This window comes from Xyrauchen texanus, chromosome 13 (genome assembly GCF_025860055.1).
Source record: "Xyrauchen texanus isolate HMW12.3.18 chromosome 13, RBS_HiC_50CHRs, whole genome shotgun sequence".
Taxonomy (NCBI): Eukaryota; Metazoa; Chordata; class Actinopteri; order Cypriniformes; family Catostomidae; genus Xyrauchen; species Xyrauchen texanus.
Genome location: NC_068288.1, coordinates 23,174,479 through 23,193,430, shown reverse-complemented (window position 1 = coordinate 23,193,430; position 18,952 = coordinate 23,174,479). Strand labels below are relative to the sequence as shown.

Below are 18,952 nucleotides of genomic sequence, written 5' to 3'. Positions count from 1 at the left end.
GCAGTAGGAGTCTGAGTGCCGACCGACGTCCGTTGTTTTTTGTTATTGTTTTGGTAGTTGCCGTATAGTTAGTAATTTGTATTTTATTTCACTTCTGGTCAGCCACTAAATAACGCTGAAATACTAAAATATGGTTTAACAATTGTCAGTTTGGGGACTTTTAAAACAGTTCCAGCATTGCATGTTGAGGTGACTACTGTCCGTTAGCCACTACTGCTAACTCCTTTAGCCTCAGACATCTCCTTGAGAAACACCGTTTAACATTGGCCAGCCTGTATTATGCATACTAATATAAGCTGCCATATGTTTGCAATGTTTAATTGTTTTTTATGCGATTTGCTCAATCATGCGTAGCCTACATAATGCACGACTGATCTAGTGAGCTGCTCAGTGGATTGATTAGCTTGTATTTATAAAACAGTGGATGACTTGATTCGTTCTTTTTAATGTTATTTGTTTGCGGTTTGACAAATTGGTCCACACGTGTACTTATTTAAGTCCCAGGTTATTAGAGGTTAATTCACGTACATGTGATCACAACATTGTCATCACAGTGCCACGTTAAGATGTCTTGGGTGGTATAACTTCCCATTAATCAGAGGAAACAAGAGAAGAGTGGTCGCATTGAACAGAAACAGACACATGCATCCATTGCGTTTTATATTATTTCACAGAGCAAGCATCAATAAATCCGGATTAACTTAATTGCAATGTTATAGTAGTAGGAGTGTTTTTTTTATTGTATGCCTCCACTCTAAAGTGTTGATATCTTTTTTGCTCGAGTCTTGCAGCGAGCCTGAATTAAAACCACTCCCTGACTACTGTGCCATTTTGCTGGAAATTTAAATTAAGCCTTTACAAGTGTATTTTCTAGGTTTTTGGAGGATTTCTGAAACCAACTCTACAACCAAAAGTGTCGTAGAGCTGCCTCAGACTTTTTGGATTTTTATGTTTTCGATATGTTAGATGACATATACTATTATGATCTCATTTGTCATGTGGTTGATCATCACCATAGACTCATTAATTAATTAATTAATGATAAGTGGTTAGTTAATCATTGGCTTTTTAGGAACACTACCAATTACTTTTTTAGTATTATTTATTTTTTATTTTCTCCCCAATTTGGAATGCCCAATTCCCAATACCCAAGTCCTCGTGGTGGCGTAGTGACTCGGGTGGCGGATGATGAATCTTAGTTGCCTCTGCGCTGAGACAGTCAATCCACACATCTTATCACGTGGCTTGTTGAGCGAATTACCATGGAGACCTAACGCGTGTGGAGGCTCCACAATATTCTCCACGGCATCCATGCACAGCACAACACACCATGCACCCCACGGAGAGCAACCACATTATGGTGACCATGAGGAGGTTAACCCAACATAACTCTACCCACCCTAGCAACTGGGCCAATTGTTTGCTTAGGAAGCTTGACTGGAGTCACTCAGTTTACCCTGGATTCGAACTTGCAACTCCAGGTGTGGTTGTCAGCATCTTTACTGGCTGAGCTACCCAGGGCCCCTACTACCAATTACTTTGATATTTTTTCCCCCCTCCATTTAGCATGATATCCTTGGCATTTATGTTTTCAAAAACCTTTTAGTGTAGCAAAGGATTACTTGTCCAGCTGTCCTCAAAAAGCAACTTCCTCCAGTTCAGATTCTTACTTCTCACCTTAATTCTTTGACCCTATCAAGGTCGATAGAACCACAAGTGAAACGTGAACCATTGGCTTTGCAGGGATTACAGCTGATCCCCTCTGATTGCTGCTAATCTACTTTAGTTGCGAACACATACTTCTCACTGTGCAGGGTGCACCAAGCCACAGCGTTTTGTTTTAGTATAATACTGGAAAATGCACATTCCAGATGTGGGCTATAGTATGACCTGAGGTACGTGTGTCAGTCAGATGATAAGATTTCCTTGATTTGTCAAGCTGGTAATGTTTTATGTGAACATCATGCTTCTGACACATTAAAAAGTGTAATTTCTAGCATAGAGCCTGTGTGTGTTATGCTTGGAATGCTAATAGTTAATGTTGATGTTATGATTCTGCCGTGTTATTCTCTGATGCAAGGGTGTGATATTGGGGCCAGATGTCTTAGTGGTAGATTGGATTAAAAATGACTTGCCTGTACTTGCCTTGGAACACTTTTTATCTGTAAAAGGGGTTGCTTTTGTAGTTCTTTTTTTTGTGTGTGCAATTTTAACTTTAAAGCAGCAGAGACTAGGATCTTGCATTGCATTTTTTTGAACGACCCAGCCATGTTGATGACACACTGCTCCGTTTCGCTTAATATAATTTGTTGCCTTAAAAAGAAGGAGATCACCTACAGGAATACTCATTTTAGTTCTGCTCTAAGTGGCCTCTGAACATTTGGCTTGGTCTGAACTTGTTTCTATCTCACTTTCTTTCTGGGTCCTTTTTTTCTTACCTCCTCACTCCAGCTAAACAGGCTTCTGGTGGGAACGTAGCTCTGCATAAATGTTTTTAGGTATGCTGGAGCAGACCCAGTGACTGTTTTGTATGCCAGCATCAGGGCCTTGAATTTAGTATGTGCATGAACCGGCAACCAGTGGAGAGAGACAAAGAGTGGTGTAACATATGCTCTCTTAGGTTCATTAAAGACCAGACATGCTGCTGAATTCTGTATCATTTGGAGAGGTCTAATATCACATGCAGGAAGGCCTGCAATGAGAGTGTTACAGTAGTCCAGTCTAGTTATGACAAGTGACTGAACGAGCAGTTGTGTGGCATGTACAGAGAGGAAGGGTTTTATCTTCCTGATATTGTAGAGTGTAAATCTACATGATCTTGCAGTCTTTGAGATGTGGTCTGTGAAATTTAGCTCATCATCAATGGTTACCCCTAGATTTCTGACCGTTTTGGAAGGCGAAACTGTAGTTGGACCCAGCTGCACGGTGATGTTGTGTTCAACAGCAGGGTTGGCTGGAAAGACAAGGAGTTCGGTCTTGGCTGGGTTGAGTTGCAGGTGGTGTTCCTTCATCCAGGCTGAGATGTCTGCCAGACGGGCAGCGATTTGAGTGGTCACTGTGGTGTCGTTGGGCTGGAAAGACAAGTAGAGTTGCGTGTCATCAGCGTAGCAGTGGTAAGAGAAACCATGTGACTGGATGATGGGTCCCAGTGATGTTGTTTATATGGAAAAGAGAAGCACTGATCCCTGAAGTACCCCAGTAAGTAACTGATGTGGCTTGGATACCTCCCCTCTCCAGGCTACCTCAAAGGACCTTTCTGAGAGATAGGAGTTGAACCAGACAAGCACAGTTCCAGCGATGCCCAGTTTAGAGAGGGTGGAGAGTAGGATCTGATGGTTGACTGTGTCAAAGGCAGCAGAAAGGTCCAGCAGAATCAGAACGGATGATCTGGATTCAGCTTTCGCCTGTCTCAGCGACTCAGTGACAGACAGCGGGGCAGTCTCAGTGGAGTGTCCACTTTTGAAGCCTGACTGATTGTCATCCAGCAGCTTGTTTTGTGAGAGATAGGCAGAGATCTAATTGAAAACTGCCCTTTCAAGTGTTTTTGCCATGAATGGGATGAGAGAGACTGGTCTGTAGTGTTCTATCTGTATGGGGTTAAGTGCAGGTTTTTTTCAGCAGTGGGGTTACTTGAGCCTGCTTAAATGTAGTGGGAAAAGTGCTTCTCGTCACAACTAATGATTATTTTGATAACACCGTTACACAATTTTTGTTCCTGGGTAGTAAGTGTTATTTCCTAATTGCTTATGCCTCAGAAGTATAGAAAATGGCTATTATCCGCCACAAACTTTGCTTTTGGGACCAGGACAGTGATATTTTGAAATCTCAACCAGCTCCACGTAGTTTTCAGCCTTGTGATTGTAGTATTATGTATATACTACCGAGGCGGTAGTGCGCCTTCTGCTTTCCCAAAAACATTTTAAAATGAAAAACTTTAACAATTTAAAAAATGTACTAATTTTAAACATAAAATTCCGAGCAACAATTGTCCATCTTATAGACCTTATAGACCTTAGTTTTTTTAGCAGTGCTCGCAGGTGAAATGAGGTGCCCAGGATTTTTCTTGATCCCAGACAGGCATGCCGAAATATGCCTTGTAGTTTTAGAAAATACAAGATCATTAAAGTTTTAGAAATTACTCCAAGTTTACTCATCACTGAATCTATCTGGAATGTTCAGGAAAATAGGTACATTTCAAAATATTTCTGTTCTGGTCACAAACGCAATGTTTTTGGGGAATAATAGCCATTTTCTATACTTTTGAGGCATAACCAATTAGGAAATAACTCTTAAAAAAATAAATAAAAAAGATTTGTGTAACACAGTTCAATGGAAGAGGCGAGAACCGGCTTGACGACATAAATAATATTTTAATGATTAACTTAAACCAAAGACAAACACACACACATGACGGACATGTCCGTAAACGATCTCTCTCTCCCGCACCATCCTCCGCAGTTGGCCTTTATCCCTCTCGGAGGCTTGATTAGCCTGATAAGGGACCGGGTGTGTAGAATTTGACATGGTTGAATTACTCCAAAGTACTTTAAAAGCAAAAATTCTCATGCAGAATTCGAATGTGTCGCATGCACCACCATATTGAGGGAAACCTGATATAATCACGTATGTGAGCAGATCCACACTATCCTGTCACCAGAGCTTGCAGCCCTGTTGACACCTGTGCTCGCAAGGATAGAGCAGAGCGCAGCTTCAATCACTCCACGCACATCTGTGTCCTAAACTAATTTGATCAATTAGTTGTTGCAGCCCTAGCTCAAACCTGACAAGACATCTATATTTCAAGCTGTTTTGAAAACTGTCGTAGCATCTGGGACTAGCATGTCGTTGGAGTGTGTACACAATAAAACTGTTTGTTGTGAGATCGAAGACTCCTCTTTGCAGACCAGTCGATGACTCAAAGCATCAAAGGAGACAAGCTTGAGTCGTATAGTGTCCACTTGGCATAAGCAGACCTCATTGTACTTCCTTTACTGCAGAGCAGTCTTGCCATCTCAGACTGCATGAAGTTGCAACATTTGTAGCTTCCCTCACATCAAAGTGGCAAAGTTACTGAAAGATATAATGCAACAAAAATAAAACTGCTTGGTACACAAGGTGTACTAGGTCCCTGATTGGTTTGGTCTGTTGGTTTTGTTCCTGTCTTTCTCACAAAAAAAGCATATTGGTTGGTCTAAAACAGTGATTTTTATTGTGTTATGCCATGTCATATTCACTTCATTCAGTATTCAGAAGAGTCTTGTGTCACTGACACTGTTAGCCTCTTACCGTGCGTTCACACCAGAAGCGGCGAGAGCGTCAAAATTCGCTCTGGCTGGCCTGCCTTCAATGCTCGAGGACGCTCGTGGACGCTCTGACGTAGTTGAAATAGGGGGCAACGTTTGTTCAGAATGCTTTGTTTTGTGAACTATATTTAAAGGGGCCGCAATTTAAACATCCAGACATGTCGACCATTTACTTTTTGCCGACCTATCACAAGTAGCGTATATCCTCTTTAAAATTGGAAAATAAGAAATCGATCGATGGTAGAAAGTAATTAAAATTATAGTTGTTTGTTATCAAAATAAAATACATTTGTAATAATAACTGTGGTCTTGGTTGTTTTATATCCCTGTAAGCAAACAGGGACAGATCATATATTACTGGGAAACCCGCCACGGCAATAATTAGTTTCTCCTCCATTTTATCTTTGGAACTAATGTTTGGTGGGAACCAAAGTTTACACTGTTGTGTGCTCTAGACTTCGCTAGAGCGGAGCACTTCTATATTCCAATAGGCTGCCGCTGAACCGCGTCACAGCTCATTACCATAATGTTGACTGCACTTGAACTTTCATCTGGCGCCCACACCGCCCAAGACTCTCCGCGCCGCTTCTCGCCGCTGAGAGACGCTGGCTGTCATTGAAAATGAATGACTTCCGGTCGATTTGACGCTCTCGACGCCTCTGGTTTGAACGCACGGTTAGACAAACAATGAGGAAAACTAGAACTGAAGCCTTGATTTATTCATGCCATTGCAGAAGTAGATTGGATAAGAAACAACCTGTGAGACAGGACTCCTGCTGCAGGCTCATACATAGACATTTTTTAAAGTTAGTATGGTTTCTGAAGACCTTAAACATTTCATTACAATAAGTCCCTAAAGCGTGATTTTATATCAGTGGTTTCTGTAGCATGGGAACTCCATAGACAATGAATAAAATGTGTTTATCTGCTGTTTATCATTAAAGGTGCACTCTGTAATTATTTCCTCATTAAAAAGGTTTTACTCCTAAAGACATGAATTGTAATTTTGTAATATATGTAGGAAATCATGACCACTCACATTAAAATGAAGACTCCAGTCATATCAGTGTCCACATAAAAGCTATGAAAGCTCTACAGTACATAGAGAGGGTCTGCACATGGGGGCTGCCATGTTAGAATCACATGACCAGCTGGAGTAACCGTCTGGTTATTTGTCACTTTCACTCATTGATTAAAGTAATCATGGCTGACTGTGAATATTACATTTCTACAATGGCATCTGAAACTGAAAACTATTGATTTTAAATGATGCTGCTTCCAAGCCGCTAGGTGTCAGTGTAAGTCCAAGATGACACAAAGAAAAAATGTACTGAGTGCACCTTTAAAGTTGCTGCGATGATAGAAAGGTGCCAAATGCTGTTCCTGGCAGGCTCCTCAGCCTTCTAGGCTCCATATGGTTAGTATGAGGGTGGTGGTGGTGGGGTTAGTGCATCTGCTGCCAGCCAGGAACAAACTGAGGCCCCTTTGTACAGTGGACTAATGTACATTTCCTTTATGAACTCCGCTCTATTTGGTGTTTTGATTTATTTCCTGCTGAAACAGGAATTGGGCACGAACAAACTATATAGTTTACAGCCAAACATAATACCCCTTTCCACCATGCTGGTTCTGTCAGAGCCAGCGAAACTGTGAAACTATCTCAATACCGGCCCGCTGTTCTACTTACTTTAGAACCAATCGATGATTTAACTGACAACATTACATAAGAGGCCCACAGATGCACACAGCATATGGCGGTCTTTGCTTACGAAGAGACTGGAGACATTGTGCAAGTTCAGTGGAGATGAATGAGAAACAAGCAAGAAATACTTTCAAAATTAAAAACACTTAGTTGTGCAGTACATCCAAAGACACCTCTGAAAAATGGCTGCATTAAAAAATATGAATAAATTATATTCAATAAAATATGCAATAAAAATATGAATAAAAATGCATGAGATAGAAACATTCCTTTATCAGTGAATTTGCTATTATTCCTACTTCCGAATGTACAAATTCAAGCCAGCAGGCCTGCTATCAAGGTGGTTTGGGTGTGGAACAGGGTTTTTAGGATGGAAGCAGCCGAAAATACACCTTTTCACGATTTCTGCATTTTCAGTAGTGCTGCACGATTAATCATATCACAATTGCAATGTCCGCCTGTGCGATTATATGACAGCAAATGCTGTGATTTTATTAAATAAATAAGGTCATGTGTGGACGTGACAGCCCATTCTCTCTCTGTTTGCCCATTTTCTACACCGCTAATAAAAAGATGACCAGTCAGTCTCAGTTTAGGGAGTGGGACATTTGGTCATGTCATGTGAGTTTCCAGTGTGCAGTGTGGAAATCAGGTGAGGATGGATGCCGAGCAGACTGACACTGAACTGGTGTCCAGAAAAAATAACACAGAAACACATATCACAGCTTGGCGATATGTCTTTATTTCATCAATAATTAAAGTTAATATAATATGGGAGCGTGACATGTAAATAAGCTCAGCGGTCAGAGCTGCTTCAACCAGTCACGTAAGAGACCCAATCTTAGCGGGAGTCGAGACCGGGAGAGATCTAAAGTTCCGCCGGATGATACACACTCTAACACGGAGACGCTCGTCTCTCAGCCCCGATATATATATATATATATATATATATATATATATATATATATATATACACAGGTGAAACTCGAAAAATTAGAATATCGTGCAAAAGTTCATTAATTTCAGTAATTCAACTTAAAAGGTGAAACTAATATATTATATAGACTCATTACAAGCAAAGTAAGATATTTCAAGCCTTTATTTGATATAATTTTTATGATTATGGCTTACAGCTTATGAAAACCCCAAATTCAGAATCTCAGAAAATTAGAATATTACATGAAATCAATAAAAAAAAAAAAGGATTTTAAATACAGAAATGTCGGCCCTCTGAAAAGTATAATCATGCATATGTACTCAGTACTTGGTTTGGGCCCCTTTTGCATTAATTACTGCCTCAGTGCGGCGTGGCATGGATGCTATCAGCCTGTGGCACTGCTGAGGTGTTATGGAAGAGACCAAGATGCTTCAATAGCGGCCTTCAGCTCTTCTGCATTGTTTGGTCTCATGTCTCTCATCTTTCTCTTGGCAATGCCCCATAGATTCTCTATGGGGTTCAGGTCAGGCGAGTTTGCTGGCCAATCAAGCACAGTAATACCATGGTCATTGAACCAGGTTTTGGTACTTTTGGCAGTGTGGGCAGGTGCCAAGTCCTGCTGGAAAATGAAGTCAGCATCTCCATAAAGCTAGTCTGCTGAAGGAAGCATGAAGTGCTCTAAAATGTCCCGGTAGACGGCTGCGTTGACTCTGGACTTAATAAAGCACAGTGGACCAACACCAGCCGATGACATGGCTCCCCAAACCAACACAGACTGTGGAAACTTCACGCTGGACTTGGATTGTGTGCCTCTCCATTCTTCCTCCAGACTCTGGGACCTTGGTTTCCAAATGAGATGCAAAATTTGCTCTCATCAGAAAAGAGGACTTTGGACCACTGAGCAACAGACCAGTTCTTTTTTCTTTAGCCCAGGTAAGACGCTTCTGGCGTTGTTTGTTGTTCAGGAGCGGCTTGACAAGAGGAATACGACATTTGAAGCCTCAGTCCACTCCTTGTGAAGCTCCCCACACATTTGAATGGCCTTTTCCTGACAATCCTCTCCAGGCTACGGTCATCCCTGCTGCTTGTGCACCTTTTTCTTCCACACTTTTCCCTTCCACTTAACTTTCTATTAATGTGCTTTGATACAGCACTTTGAGAACATCCAACTTCTTTTGCAATTACCTTTTTGAGGCTTTCCCTCCTTGTGGAGGGTGTCAATGATGGTTTTCTGCACAACTGTCAGGTCAGCAGTCTTCCCCATGATTGTGAATTCAACTGAACCAGACTGAGAGACCATTTAAAGGCTCAGGAATCCTTTGCAGGTGTTTAGCTGATAAGAGTGTGACACTTTGAGCCTACAATACTGAACCTTTTCACAATATTCTAATTTTCTGAGATTCTGAATTTGGGGTTTTCATAAGCTGTAAGCCATAATCATAAAAATGATATCAAATAAAGGCTTGAAATATCTTACTTTGCTTGTAATGATATAATATATTAGTTTCACCTTTTAAGTTGAATTACTGAAATTAATGAACTTTTGCACGATATTCTAATTTTTCGAGTTTCACCTGTGTGTGTGTGTAGTGTGTGTGTGTATATATATATATATATATATATATATATATATATTGGTTTTAGATAGACAAGATTGACAAATGCTTATCAATAATACACTTATGGCTAAAATGTTTAGTGTTCAGTGACTAAAATGTTAATATGACTGTTACTAAAATATGACTAAAATGTCAACAGTTTTCATTGACTAAAACTACATTAAAAAGCCCAGATTTTGTCGACTAAAACTTGACCAAAATGTTTTTTTTTGATAAGGTTGACATTTGACACAGGATTAAGACTAAATAAAAAAAACAGCTGACAAAATGAACATGTTGTTAACGTCACTTTTTTGATCAGTATGGTACCACCTCCGCCTCATTTTGAGCCAGGAAAAACCCTGATATGCTGCTTAGTTGAATGCATCTTTTTTAAAGGATTTTTATATATTTAAAAATATTTGTATTTTTAATGTTATATTCAACACTCTCAGGTAACAATTTTTTCTTCTCCAGTACAGCTGCTGAAGTGAATGTAATGTTTTTTAAAGGAGTTTTATATATTTATATTGGGAAACAAGCCAAAACAAAATCAAATCAAAAATGTATTTTGTTGCAGTGTATAATGGGGCGAAGACTACCTGTCTCACCTTTCTGTTCACTTCAATCCATCTTTAACTCTCTCTTATTAATAAAGCTGCGTATTGCCAATTTTTCTTCACCATAAGAAATGCACAGTGACACAAATTTTATGATTCAATAATTCGTGAGCCATCACATTATAATCTAGCTGCTTTAAGCCTGCACGCTTGAGGAGTGTGCATCCCCGCGACAGAGTGTGCATCAGCCAGATGCAGTTTAAGTCTCTCCCCCTTAGATCGGGACATTCGCGCAACTCATAGAAGAGGCACTGACCACACAGAAAAATGCCAGTTTCGGAGTTTGTAGTTATTTACACAATCTGCTTCCATATTATTTGAACTTAATAAAGCTATAACGCTTTAAATATAACTGCAGTAAAGATGTAACGCTGGGGTGTTTCCTTTAAAGAGCTCCGGCTCCACTTATTCCACATCGAGAGTGCTTCTGTTTTTATTTACTTTGTATTTTTGCATTATAATTCTACATCACCTGAAGCTGTTTGGAAAGTTTACAATGCATCTGGACTGTGAGCTGTGTAATTCCTCCCCTCCTCAGTCTTGCGCGTATAAGTGCTGCTCTCCCGCTTCATCATTAGAGTTTCATATGATCTCGTGTTACGTTAAATGAGATCAAACGACTATTCGACAATGAAAAGTTTTGTCGTCAATTTTTTGATTGTTGACTTTGCCGGTAACATTGACTAATTGTTTCAGCCAGACTGGTTTGAACTGACAAAGTGTATGTTAACTCCGATAACCACTCTGTACAATTGTGGTGAGAAGAATAGTATCTCAGAATGCTATTTTGAGAACCTGGTCGGTGCCATTTTTGATGTTGGGCTGATCAGTGTATATAAACTCAGCAACAAAAGAACCGTCCCTTTTTCAGGACACTGTAATTTAAAGATAATTTTGTACAAATACAAATATCTTTACAGATCTTTATTAAATGGTGTCCCGATTGTTTAATCGCATATACAAATATTTGCTGAGAAACCCCAATATAACAATAATTCAATAGATATTGATGAAATAATTATACATAGTTATCTTAATATAAAAAAATTATATATATATATTCAGATAATTAATAATTATAAATAATCATCACTCAGTTTCTGTAAAGGACTTACAATGGAAGTCAAAAGTAGAAATGTGATGCTTATATTTGTACTATAGCACTTAAATTAATTGCTCAGAAAAAAACATTTACGTGATCGGTAAAGTTTTTAGGATGACAAACTGTTTTCTATTAGTTACTAACGTAATTACTGTGGATGGGATGAAAAAAGTGCTTTAAAGATCGATAAGTCTCAATGTCATGAAATGAGTTGAAAGATCTGTAATATATTAGTTAAATTAATTAAGTTACTGTGAAAAACAGGCACATTTAAAGGCTTAGTTCACCCAAAAATGAAAATTCTCATAATTTACTCATCCTCATACCATCCCAGATGTGTACAGGGGCGGACTGGCCATCGGGAGAACTGGGACTTTTCCCAAAGGGCTAGCCGCGAAACAGGACCAAATGGGCCACTATAAGCTGAAATGGGCCGCCGCGTTATGCAGAACAGTCACAAAAAGGCACAGAAAAGGACAGTGACTTTTGGGCCAGTTTCTATGTAAAACCCGTGGCGATTTCTCTTCCCACTCCACCCCTGTATGTGTATGTCTTTCTTTCATCTGCTGAACACAAATTAAGATTTTTTGAAGAGTATTTCAGCTCTGTAGGTCCATACAATGCAAGTGAATGGGTGGCAAAATTGTGAAGCTCCAAAATCCACATAAAAGTACTCTGGTGGTTAAATTAATATCTTATGAAGTGATATTATAGGTGTGGGTAAATCATAGATCAATATTTTGATCAATATTTTTTCTTGACTTTTTCTGTTTTTGGTGATTCACAATCTTCATGCATATCACCCCCTCCTGGACAGGGAGACAAATGTATTATAATTAATTACTTGTATATTGATCTGTTTCTCATCCACACTTATCATATCCTGTCTGAATACATGAATTTAACCACTGGAATCATATGGATTACTTTTATACTCCCTTTATGTGGATTTTGGAGCTTCATAATTTTAGCACCCATTCACTTGCATTGTATGGAACTACAGAGCTGAAATATTCTTCCAATAATCTTTGTTTGTGTTCTGCAGAAGAAAGAAAGTCATACACATATGGGATGCAAGGAGGGTGAATATCTCATGAGAGAATTTACATTTTTGTGTGAACTATCCCTTTAATGCAGTTTTCTCGGCCTGCTAATTGAAGCACTGTACCCTGAGTATATCTTATTAGCAGCAGACTAGTTTGTTGTAACAAAGCAAAGCATATTGATAGACCTCTGGGTTTCGGAACGCGGAAGTACACGATTGCGGGGTAAAGTTCGACAGCGATGAATGGGGGACAACAGAAAATATTATTTTCACTTATCCAATTTCTCCAAGAGCAAAAGAAAAAATCCACTATTACATTTGAATGACTTTCAAGACGAAAACAAAAAAGCGGTGGATTGAAGACTGGATGGGAGATGCCAAATTTACTGTCACTCAGGAGCTGTAATCAAAATCCCCTCGCAGCTGTGGTCATTCATTTTTTAAAACTAATTCCAGGGTTAAATTAAACAAAGCGTAATGTCATAAACTTACACTCAATATAAATATAAAATATAAATAGCATTTAAAAAAGTTTGCTAGATTTACGTTGTTAAATAAGGCGGAGACACTTTCTCGCAGTCTGAGAAAAATGTCTATTGAGTTTGCCTACTATACCTACACCTGGCCTTTATCTGATAACGTATATATATTTTCCTTGTACAAAACTTGAAACAGGTGCTGCAAATTATAAATCACTGTTTTCCCAAAACAACCCCATAGCGTTTGTTGGTTGTTGTCTAAAAGCACGCTGTATGTTCATGTCTGTTGTAGGCAGCAGGCTGGCTCTCCTGTAGACTATTTGGACAGCTGAAGCAGAATCCTTAACAAACAGTGAGGACACAGCACTTTAACTCGAGATATGCCCATGTCCTGCACGTCTCCTGCTCAGTGTAAAGAATTTACACCGAGTCAGCCCCGTACCCCATTCTGTTTGCTCACAATGTGGGGGTTTGTGCCTGTACAGTATTTCCACAGTCTGTGGAAAAAGAGAGAAATTTTGTTTGAACTATTTCTTTTATTCAGTAATGGAATGTCTTTCTGTATTGACTCTAATGACTTTTTACATTAAAACTTGGTCCTTGCCTTCCAATGTTTCTTAATTGTAATTTATAAAATGAGTGACCACTTTCATCATGCAATGCGAGATAGAATGGAAGAATAACTTAAGTTAAATAATAATGGCTACTTCATTTGACATTGAATGTTAGTGAGTGTTGCAGGAAAAAGCATGGCAGTAATTTCTAACTTGGATGATAAGCATATTAGCCTAGACAGCATGTTTTACTGCAAAGTCTTTCCTTCTCCTTCTGGTCATTAGGGTTTATCAAACAGCTCATTGTTGTCAATAGAGCTGAATTGTGCAATCAGAAGGTTTTCTGCAGAGCTAGAGAGAATCACTCTGTTGAGTGTGCTATTCGCAGGGCCAGCCCGGGGGTGTAGCACCAAAAGCAGGGGTCATCACTAGCTTCTGTTTCCTGTTTTTCTAGGCAAAAAAGGATCTATGCCAGCATCCATGTTTGGGGCACAGCAGGTTAGGTTTGCACATGACTTGACATAATAACAGACTCTGCTATTGTTATTTGCAGGTTCCCTGTCTTTAATGAACACTCTCTTCTCTGGCTCTCTCTCTCTCTGATTCTGTTTCGCTGGCCAGTAAATGTCTTGTTGGAAGACATTGTGTTGACTTCAGCATGTTGAATGTTCTGTGTTTTTAAGGTCTGTTTTTTACTTCTATTGAATCTTCAGCAGTGTGTATTGGAAAAAAAAAACTTACATGTATCACTTTTTTTTAATCTCCTTTCAGTATGAGCCAAGGTCTGGCTGTTATGGCATTAATCTGGCAAGTCACTGTCAGTTGGAGATTAGACTAGGGTCATGATGGAGTCTAAAGAGTCATGAATCATGTTGATGAATTAGTCCGCTTCTGTTCAATAAATGTGGCCCACTATTTCTCACTATCACAGCATTTTTTTTAACTGTACAGCAAATTTCATTTGAAATAATATGTGACTTTAAATGAATTATTCTAATGTAAGGTATTGAAATAGTTGTTTCCTTCTACAGTATCTGGATTGTGCAAGGCTGCTGCACAGGTTTCAAGTTCTGTTTTTCACAACATCTTTTCAGAGTGAGCAAAAAATTACTCTTATTTTCATTGACTCGTGGCATACCAGTCGGAAAATAGATGACTGGGTTGCCTTTTATTTGCCTATTTCTCTATTTGTAATTAAGAGTGAATAGTGGGCGATATTCCCAAAATCTTATATCGGAAAATGAGTAATTTTATATAACGATATACCATGATTTGGGCTCTCAGTTGATTAAATTTGTTTATTGAATTTATTACATGACGTGCTGATTAATTAATTGGATTAATCATATGCGTCATTATTTGCTGAAAAAGACCCCCAAATTAAGATAATTCATATAAATAATGCATAATTAAAATATTTATAAATATATTATGTAGGGCCTATAATAAATATATATTACGGATTGAAACGCATTTTTGTGTCAGATGAATAAAGCATTGATTAGAGAATTCAAACAATGGCCTAAGAACTCGATATATTGTTTGTTTTATTCTCATGTCATTGAACAAGCCAACAGTTGACAGCAATCTGTTTGCAATGAGATTGTCAATGTGTCCAGTTCTTTGCGTTCCATCTGCACTATTTTTATTTGTAGCTCTATGCAGGGCCATTACCACAATATAGTTTGAGGGGGACAAGTCTCCCCAATAATCAGAAATGGACAGATTGCCCACCCTTTTTTAATGGTTTAAAAAAAAAAGTTAAATTTTTACTGTGCTCAGTAGAATACACCGCTCGTCAATGTCATTTGAGATAGCCAATCAAATCAAATATGTCAGCTAAGCAGGAACCTCATAGATTATTATTCCAGCGCCACGCATCAGCTATGTTAGGTTATGTTCAGACTGCAGGCAAATCAGATTTATTTCACAAATCAGATCTTTTCAGGCAGACTGTCCACACTATTAATATTAATTTTCACAAATCAGATTTGCGCATTCAGACATAACCAACCTAGCTGCATGGGTTGCTTTGGTAATGACGTAGGTGTACCCACGTGACGATGCTTTCAAATCAGATGCGGGGAAAAATGGAGGTGCATCATCTTGCTCTCCAAAAAGCGCCCTGTCCAGTCACGGTGCAGAACAATATTTAACAGTCTCCATCGCTTGGTTTCTCTTGTGCAATGGAGGAGACTGGTAAATATTGTGATGTTCTGTGCTGCAGTCACCGATTTTTTTACGTCATCGTTGTGTGTCACGTTAAGTGTGATGCAAAAGACCATTTACCATTTGAAATCCGAATTGAGCAGCCAGAGCGTCCGGACTGAGACGCATCTAAAAAAAATCAGATTTCCATCTAATTTGAAACCACCTCCCGATTTGGTTTGAATCAGAATTGGAAAAATCAGGTTTCATGTGGTTTTTGCTGTCCAGACCTAAACTCATCTGGATACAATCTGGATATGCATAAAATCGTATTTTTAATGGCAGTCTGAACAAGGCCTTAGTGTCATGTAAGATGTAAGTATCTACAGTTGAATTCAGAAGTTTACATACACTTAGGTTGAAGTCATTAAAACTAATTTTTTAACCACCCCACAGATTTAAAAAGAGGCCTACCTTCTGACATTTCCCATTCTTAAAATAAAGTAGGGATCCTATCTGACCTAAGACAGGGAATGTTTTCTACGATTAAATGTCAGGAATTGTGAAAAACTGAGTTTAAATGTATTTGGCTAAGTTGTATGCAAACTTCTGACTTCAACTGTAATTAAACATACAATATTTGACCACAGTTTTATGATTGGAATGTTGTACCGAACTACATTAATTTCCAAGGGTGCAAACTATTCACCATTTGGCAAAATTCACAGTGAAAATTTGTCATGCACAGTACGTGATTTGTATGTCATTCATAATTGTGAATATAAAAACATTAACAGAATAACAGAAGAGTGAATGTGTATATTGTAAAGGAATTTAATGCATGTGGTAATCTGACTGGCTTTGATAAGAAAATGATCTATAAAACACAAAGTTGATTGAAAAAAACAACGAGGGACAATTTGAGGACAGTACATAATTGTGTGTATTTTCTTTTTGCTAGCCAGCTGACACAGTTATGTCATTTTAGGCCTTGATTATGGTTAAGGCTTTGGCTCTATATACACGTGCGTGCCTCAGATGGATGCATTTGAGGCGTCTCAGTGGTAGTCAGTAGAGGTAAACTGCCGTTCAAAGGTTTGGGGTCACTTGACTGAATGTTTCTCATGGTCTTAGAAACCTTAAATGTTAATTAAATGCTTAAAGACGTTTTAAATTAATTTTGAAGACAAAAATATAATTGTGCCAACACACATTTTTCATTACAAAAATAATAATTATATTTATATTTTATATAATATATATATATATATATATATATATATATATATATATATATATATATAAATAGGACTTGGACTGAATAATAAAGAAGAGCTGCCAATAAGAGCCCAGCATAGATGGGAACTCCTTCAACACTGTTTAACCCTGTAAAGCCTGACATTATAAATCCATCATTATAGACCATATTAATCCGTATTTGTTTCCTTCAATGCGTATTTGATATTTTGATATTCACCTTCATCTAGTGAATATAGAGTCTATAAAAAGCTTAATTTGATAAATATTTAAATACAGAGCATTGTACCTGAGCAAGATAGAAGTCCTGAAATAACAATGTATTTCTTGTTTATAGTAATAAGTCCTGCTATATGCACCAAATCAGATTTTTTTCTTGTTATTATTGGGATTTTAGTTTTGCAATAAACTGCATCTGGGATTTAATTCATTTTGGCCTTGTAGCCTCTATGTCTGTGCCCGTCACATTAAGGAAAGACTAAGAAAATGTGATTTAAAGATCCACTACCTTAGTTATCATCAAAATCCATTATTGGTCTACTTTAGCGCTCAGCGTCATAAACGGCGCATTTTTAGGATGCTGTGTCAACTTAAAAGTACTGGAAACTTTGAAAATCATGTCTCAAGATTCCTGTATTCTGTTGTTCTTCCTCAGTGAGCGGTTCTCAATCTGTTTTGTGAGGCTGCTTGTGAGGCTTGTTAAGGATGTATTGATGGGTTTCATAAAAACAGATGTTCTTCAAGCTTGAATTGCTCATATCATAGGAGAATCCTGACTTTTAGTACGTAATTTACCTACAAATAAGGGGGCATGATTAATTGTGTTAAAAAAAATGTTTTTACGCTTTGATTTTTTTTTTAACATTTATTAATCACACTAAATTAACACGTTAATTCAACAGCCCTAATCATGATATAGTAAGTTGCTACTAGTGATACTAGAATGACTATTTTTGGAAAATCCAGTCAGTGAATTAAATATGCTGTATATGAAAACTATACTTATTTTTTTCTTTATTTGAAACTTAAAAAACAATCAAAGTAACAAAAAAAAAAAAACCTTTTAAATCAACCTTACAATAATGCTCAATTTATACATGATGCCACATTTCAGTCTGATATGTTGTTGACATATTATTATTATTATTATTATTATTATTATTATTTAAACGGCCATTTCATGATTGGTGAAATATTTTGATAGTAAATATTTCGGAGCGCTCATGGTACGCACAGTGCGTATGAGCAACCAACTCATGAAAAATCTCTCATGATTTACGAGTTGGCTATTTCATATGGTCTCGCACAATGTTGTTTGCATATATAATATGGGGATAGAGTGTGACTAAAAATCCAGAAGAGGGCAATTATGTTAGATACATTTGCTAGTAAACTGTCACTGATTACATACATTAAGTATTTTAAATTAATATTGTAGGTTTAAGAATAGGATTGTCACTGATTACATGTTTTTAAACAATTCTTTTAAAAAAGTGTGTATGCACATCCGGTAAAACAATGTTAGCCATTGTATAAATTTACAAGTGAAATCAGACATTGCATTTGGCATTATCAGGAGGACTTTCATATATCAGGACCGTTAGAATTATTATACATTATATTCAGCAAAATTCTCATCCTCTATTAAATGAGGAGGAGAAACCAAAACCCTTTAAAACATAAAAAGCTGCACAATTGATTACATTGAAACTGAAATCGTGGTATGATGTTGCTGCTGTAAACAAGAAACATAGGCCAATGTAAGTAGTTTTAGCCATATAATTTTATTTGACCAAATGTGAAAAAATGCAAAACCTAGATTTGCATAAAGGAATATAATTTTTCATAAGCTATGGCTATTAAGGTCCTTCTTGCACTAGTAGCTTAATTAAAATTTTACAAGAGCTCGTAAGTTTAGAGCAAATTTTTGTGCAATATATGTGCTTCATTTTAGCACTGTTTATAGTTGATAAGTGTGAATGCTGTAACTATTTAATATGTACAGTTGTTATGAACTCACACACTCTTCTTGGGTTTTCTGTTTAAAAGTCTGTATATATTAAACATTTTAGATACTCTTATCTATCCTTGACTGTTCCTTCATTCCTATCTGCTCTTTGCTCTGTTGTTCCTGTCAATGTCCATCCTCTTTCACTCCATCCCATCCTCGTCATTCTCATGACTGTAGTTTTATGTAAGAAAGGGTG

General features: G+C 37.8%; 1 protein-coding gene across 4 annotated transcripts in view; it reads left to right on the top strand.

Moving 5' to 3' along the window:
• The window catches only part of LOC127654057 (ecotropic viral integration site 5 protein homolog), a 72,801-nt gene that overhangs the window by 1,154 nt on the left and 52,695 nt on the right, over positions 1-18,952 (top strand). The window lies entirely within an intron of this gene.